This window comes from Lathyrus oleraceus, chromosome 7, assembly GCF_024323335.1.
Source record: "Lathyrus oleraceus cultivar Zhongwan6 chromosome 7, CAAS_Psat_ZW6_1.0, whole genome shotgun sequence".
Classification (NCBI taxonomy): Eukaryota; Viridiplantae; Streptophyta; class Magnoliopsida; order Fabales; family Fabaceae; genus Lathyrus; species Lathyrus oleraceus.
Genome location: NC_066585.1, coordinates 382,111,484 through 382,118,533, shown reverse-complemented (window position 1 = coordinate 382,118,533; position 7,050 = coordinate 382,111,484). Strand labels below are relative to the sequence as shown.

The following is a 7,050-nucleotide window of genomic DNA, read 5'->3' as shown; positions in this document are numbered from 1 at the left end:
CTTTTATATGACCATCATAGTCTTTCATGTAAAATTATTTTAAATAATGACATATTTTATTTACGTGCAAAATATGTGATTGAGTTTGTAAAACTCTAATGATGATATATTATAGAACCACTTCTCTATATAATTTTACACTAAAATAAAATCAGTATCCCATTGTATAATTAGAGTATTTAATACTAATAGACTCTGATAAATCTTTATTTTATTGGATCAGTGGGAGTGCATGTATACACAATAGTATAATCTAAAATATTTCATATTATTACTTTCGTATTGCTATATATTCTTGCATTCTTGCGCACGTTATAAAGTATGACATATTCTAAGAAGGCTTCAAAATATATAATAACTCTAAGTGTTTCTCTCTTTTAATATTCATATTTTGGTTTTCCACATGCACATCCAAAATGGGTTCTTCCTGTTGAATCTTATCTTTAGAGACTCTTAGATGTACGTGAATTTACCACTTGACCTTCTTTCTTGTGATACATCTGGGTTCGGTTAAGGCCTTAAAAGCTTTCTTCGAAAATCATTTTCATGTCCCTTAGAAGGGGAAGAAAATCGTTGTTCAGCTGGGAACCATAATATGGTTCAAGAGAGAAACATGCACAACCTGAACCTTTGAAGATGATGGCAGATAGCATTTAAGCGACTTCACCAACCCTTTTTATGACTTCGTAGGGGCCAAAGAAGCGTTTTGCCAACTTTTGAGAAGTTATCTTTATAACAGTCTGTTATTGATAAGGTTGAAGCTTCAATAGAACCAGATCGCCTTTTTCGAAGGTAAAATCCACTCTTTTTTTGTTAGCTTGTTTCTCCAATTGGATCCTACTTTAACTTAATTTTTCCTTTAACTTTGTGAGAATATGACTTCGCTATTGTAGGGAGTTATCCAAGGATTCATCTACAACTGTCACAGATCGTATAGCTTTAAACGACATCATCTAAATTGTGGTGTGAAATGATATGTTATACCAGAACTCAGCAAGGTGTAGAAACTTGTACCACTGGTGAGGATGATCACTTTCAAATCACTTAAGGTATGTCTATACAGATTTGTTTACCACTTCTGTTTGGCCGTCGGTCTCAGGATGATAAGATGTTCTACATTTTAATGTAGTTCCATAGATTTTGAAAAACTACTTCCAAAAGCTGTTGAAGAAAAAATGGATCGCAGTCAGAGATGATGGATTTGGTAACTCCTTAAAGGCGATAAATTTCCATAGAGAAACGAGATGCAAGGTCCTTTAACATCAGGTATGAATAATCGATCTTTGTAGTATAGTAACCCTTTAGAAAACTTGTAAAGCTTATGTTCATTATGGTTCTCTAATGTTTTCTCTACTAATGTTTTACTTGCTCTGTCTTGTGCATAAAACTCACAAAGTGTGGCCAAGAGATCTGGAATAGGGGAGGATAAATCCAATAGCTAAGAGTCTTAAGAATGATATTTTCTACTCAAAGCATCAGCAACTAAATTTGATTTTCCAAGTTTGTAGAATATTTCGAAATTAAATCCTTGTAATTTAGATGCCTATTTATGTTGTTCCGGAGTTTGGATTTTGTGAAGTAACAGATTACACAGACTCTTTTGACCAGTGTAAATGTGAAATTGTTGTCTGATAAGGTATTGAAGCCATTTTTTACTGCTTCTGTAACAACAAATATCTCACGCACATAGATAGAAGCAGCCTACATTCAAGGCACATCTTTTTACTGAAGAAAGCACTAGGATGACCTCCTTGAGACAACATTGCACCAATAATAACACTTGAAGCATCGGTCTCTATAATGAATTGTTTTGTAAAATCTGGCAAAGCTAGGACCGACATGGCGGTCATATTTTTTTTGTGCTTTTGTAAAGGCTATAACCTCTGTACTCCAGAGAAATTTAGTGGAACGTAACAAATTGGTGAGAGGAGCGACGAGAGTGGCATAGTTGCGCATAAAACGAAGATAAAAACCAGTAACACCCAAGAATCTGCGGAGAGCCGTGAGTGAACTTGGTTGAGGTCAATCCAAAATGGCCTTCACTTTTTTTGGATCGGGTGCAACACCACCCATTGAAATTACATGACCCAAATAATGAACTTGATCAACTGCAAAAACACATTTGGATCATTTCACAACAAAAGAATTTGACTTTAACAACTCAAAAATAACTTGCAAAGGAGTTAAACAGTCATGTAGATTTGCACTATAAAGTGCATTAACATAAAGGACAAACAATAAAGGACTTGAAATTAAAATAAAGTGCATTAAAATAAAGGACTTGAAATTAAATGGCAAATGAATAAAGTTTAAAAAAAAATAAAGTGCATTAAAATAAAGAACTTGAAATTAAATGTTAGTTGTTAATAAGTTAGAAGTTAGTATTTCTTTTGCTTTTGCTCTTTTGTTTAAGTAATTCTTTGGAGAACACTCAACCCACTTATCAAAAGCATGGATCCTTGAACCAAGACATCTTCCAAAGGAAGGAAAAAAGGCAAAGTTTACACACAATACCATGAAAGAGGGGAGACTTACAATCTCACTAACTAGAATTCTATGCCTTTTGTGTCAAAATTTAGCGCTATGTTAAGCAATCATAAATTGACTTATGTAGAAGTCATAACTATTTGAGGTCGGGCAATAGAATTTTTGTGTTAATCCATGTTAGAGACATAGTATGATGAACTATGCTCATGAAACATACCACACACAAAAAGAATATGCAAAGTGGGGTAGACCTAATCTCATTCATACTTATGTTGATTTTGCAATCAACTAGCCTTAGGATATGGAATTTCATATGCCCATGAAATGAATGAGAAGAGAATGGGATTGAGATGAAGAGGGAGGGGAAATGGATCAAACTCAAATTGGACAAAGGAGGACTTTTACCAAGTTAAGATCATTCATTCATTTTGGGAGATGGAATGTACATTCCATCAATCCCCTAAATCCAATGATCTTAACCTAACAAAGTCAAATCAATCTTGACCAAGGCCCAACAACACAAGTCAAACTCACAAAGGCAATTAAAATGGCTCTACACAATTAATTTGACATTTAATCAAGCCACATGTTCAATTATTCCACCTTGCTTAACTTTTTATGTGGGCTCCAAATGAGAAATTTTCTTCATCAAAGTTGTAGATCTTTCAAACACATTCAAAATGGTCACAAATTTGACATCATTTGGACTTGGGATGAGTGAGTTATGCATTTTTGAAATTGAGGAAAATCACTTGTTCAATGGTATTGGTCCAAAATGACCTATAATGTATCCTCATATCACATGCTCATAAAAGTTGATTTAGCTCTTACTCCAAACATAAAGGTTGAAGTAGACACCTTGAATTTGATTGTGCAACTTGGAAATCTTTAATCTCATAAAAAATGAGAAAGTTATGACCTTGGGAAGTTGACTTTCAAATTAGGGTTTAGACAAAATGACCTATAATGTTTTAACATAGAAAATGACTTTCCAAGCAAAATTAGATCTAGACTTCAACATTAAAGTTGTTTGGAATATCGTTTAGAGTAACTTTGCTTTTGGAATCATTTTCATATGATAAAAATTGTAGGAGATGGGGTCTAGGGGGACCCAGCTTTGATCAGATGAATTCATTTGGCCAACCACCATCAACCAACTTTCTGACTTGCAATTCTCTTGACTTTTTAGGCTCATGGTAGATCATATATGCATAAGATGATGAAATTTGAAGTGTCCCTTGAGAAATTTGATCAATTGGTGAAGAAGCTTGTTGAAGAAGTTACTCAAGATACCCAAATGAACTAGGGTTTGCAAGGTAAACCAACTCCAAACTCTTGAAGAAGTCTTGATCAAAATAAAATATAGAGATCATGGAGACTCATATATAATGCCTAGAGCCATTATGGATCATTCCTTGGTTGTGCTCTTAGCAATGTGGGTCTTAAACCCTAGATGTGAACTTGATAGATCAATAGTGATCATGCCCTACCTACAAAAGAGTTAGGCAAATACAAAGACATATTTTTGGTATTTAGGTCATTGAAATGATAAAATACAAGTATGATACAATCACCTAGTGCTTGGAGATATCTCCCAAAACAAACCCATTGAAAGAGGGGTAAGGAGGATGCCAAGGTATGGTCCAAATGCTAATGCATATGATGAGATTGCATGAGGGATCTTAGGGTCAAAATTGGGGTCTTACAACTGCCCCTATTTAAGGACATTCTAACTGAGGTGGTGAAGGTTAAAATCTTCGTATCGACTCAGTAGAATGGGCTTAAATAAAAACCTATAGAAACAAATTTTGGTCCCTAAGAGACCTCATGATGCATATGATATGGATGTAAAAAGAAAATCTTTATGGGGAAATATTGCCACAGAGGAAAAGAAGTCAGAGAGACCAAAGGTCTGCAGGAGCATGATGCATTCCATAAGGAAAAACTCACTAGGGAGACAGAGACTCTGAGGGGATAAAAGAGGTTGTGCGTAGGCCAGGCTACGACTTAAAAACTGCTGGGAGACTAGAGGGATTCCATGAAAATGGAAAGACTCAGTCGTAGAAACAAACGACGTTTGCAGGGGAAACAGGTATATCAGAATAAAACGGAAATACTCGTATCATGCAGGAAAAGCGTTTTCACCAAGGAAATACACACCTAACTCATTTGGGGAAGAAATAAACTTCAACACAGGAGGAGCAGAAATCTATTATCCACTGCCTATTACTGGGTAAGGAGATAATAAAATTTGATCAGAGAGGACAATCGTTACCGATTAGGGTAAACATATCAAGGAGGACTCACTGAGGGCTGCCAGGAAGTGCATTCATTACCAGTCACTGGGTAAGAATAGACTTGCTGGGGAAAAACTGCAGAAATGGGATTTATAACTACCGGTTACTGGGCAGAAGACCAAAGATGAGAATATCCGTCACCGATTAAAGTGAACATATCAAGGATAGACTTGTAGGTGTTTAATTGGCTGCATTATATGGTAAAACACTAGCTGGATTCTAATGTCTTGACTGATGTCATGACATGGTGTGTATGTGTGACTGCATTGTAGGTTAGAATATCTAACTGTACTCTGATGTCTTGACTGATGTCATGACACACTTGAGTAGTTACTGCAGGATTAGCTAATACAGGATTTATTGAATGTTAAACTGGATGTTGTGACATTCATCCCTGTCAGCAGATACTAAGGAATAGAACAGCTGGTGTTCTTTTAGAACTTAGTATTTATTTCCAGTCTGGTTATCAAGGAAATACCAGACCTGGCATAAGGCCTACTGACTGAATGTCAAACTGGATGTTATGACATTCTTCATTGACAGCATATACTGAACAATAGACAGAGTGGTGTTCTGCTATACTTCAACATGTTTCTTAATCTGTTCTTCAAGAGGATAACAGAACTGACTTAAGGCCAAATGTGTCAATGTCAAATTGGATACTTTGACATTTATTAATGTAAGCTGTTACTGTAGTATGGTCATTTTGGTCATATACAGGTCAGCAAAATTGTACAGTCTGTTTTCTGGAAAAACAGACTTAGCATATGATCCTTGATGTCAAGCTGAATGTCGTGACATTCATTCCTGGCAGCATATGCTATATTGTAGGTTGTTGAGTTTTCTGTTTCAGCTTTTTCTCAGGCTATTCTTCAGGGATTCAACAGCTGAGAGAAAATCCAGGAAATCAACAACCAAGCTACATTTAATGAACCTAACAAATAGCCTATTTGTTAGTAACCTAGATGTGGAATTTAGGGGAACTCGCGTGACCTTAAATTCAGGAGAATACAAGTGCAAAGGCCCAAGTACTGCAATATAAAAGGAAGTCGTTCCTTCATTCGGAACTGGGGATTTTGAGGCGTGAAGATTTAGTGTGTCCATCATACTTCACTGCTGTATTTTTGTGAGTCTTGTATTAGACATATCTTGTAAGCCAAGCCATTATCACGTAGATGATTGCTTTGGCATAGGGTGTTCATTGAGTTGTAAGTGTTGTGTCGCTCAAAGCTTTTAAGCGTGAGTGTTGTGTATCTTGATTAAAGCTGTTAAGCACAATCAAGAGTTGTTTGAAGTGTGACTTCAAAATTGTCTTTAATATTGATTAAAGGTAGTAATCACTGAGGTGATTGAGGGGGAGTGAGTAGGAACTCTGATCTTAGAGTAAGATTGAAATTGCATTGGGTAGGGATTAAGTGAAGAGTTGTAAACGGGTGAGTTTAGGTTTGAATTAATACTACTGATAGTGGATTTCCTCCCTGGCTTGGTAGCCCCCAGATGTAGGTCATGTTGGACTGAACTGGGTAAACAATTACTTGTGTTATTTACTGCACTTACTTTTAAGTTCTGCATAATTCCTGTCTGTGCAGAATTGGATGTCATAACAACCCGTGTGACATCTAAAGTCTGATAACTAGAATTTCAATTGGCATCAGAGCAGGCACCCTGCCTGTTAATTTCTGGGTGAGATCTAGGGAAGTTACTTTCTAGTACCATGGACAAGGATATAGGACACTCAAATAGACCACCCATGTTGGATGGCTCTAACTATGATGACTGGAAGCCTCGTATGATAGCCTTCTTAAGGTCTCTAGATAGTAAAGTCTGGAGAGCTGTCAACAAAGGATGGGAACATCCAACAAAGACAGGTGAAGATGGAGTCAGTGTGCAGATTCCTGAAGAAGAGTGGGACAAGGAGCAAGAGGCATTAGCTCTTGGAAATTCCAAGGCCTTGAATGCATTGTTCAATGGAATCAGTAAGAACATCTTCAGGCTGGTGCACCACTGTGAACTAGCTAACGAAGTTTGGGATACCCTCAAGGTAACTCATGAAGGTACTTCCAAGGTGAAGATGTCCAAACTTCAGATGCTGACCACCAAGTTTTAAAATCTGAGGATGAAAGAGGATGAGACTATTCATGACTTTCACATGAATATTCTTGAAATTGCAAACACCTCTGGTGGACTAGGTGAGAAAATGGCTGAAGAGAAACTTGTAAGAAAGATTCTCAGGTCCTTGCCTAAGAGATTTGCTATGAAGGTCACA

The 7,050-nt window shown here is 36.5% G+C and overlaps 1 long non-coding RNA gene across 1 annotated transcript; it reads left to right on the top strand.

Annotated features, from left to right (window-relative positions):
* Nucleotides 1–339: 339 nt before the first annotated feature.
* LOC127103902 (uncharacterized) lies at nt 340–1,912 on the top strand. The gene is made up of 4 exons (XR_007794802.1): nt 340–792; nt 894–1,049; nt 1,130–1,266; nt 1,397–1,912. It is a non-coding gene; the product is annotated as an uncharacterized LOC127103902 (long non-coding RNA).
* Nucleotides 1,913–7,050: the final 5,138 nt, after the last annotated feature.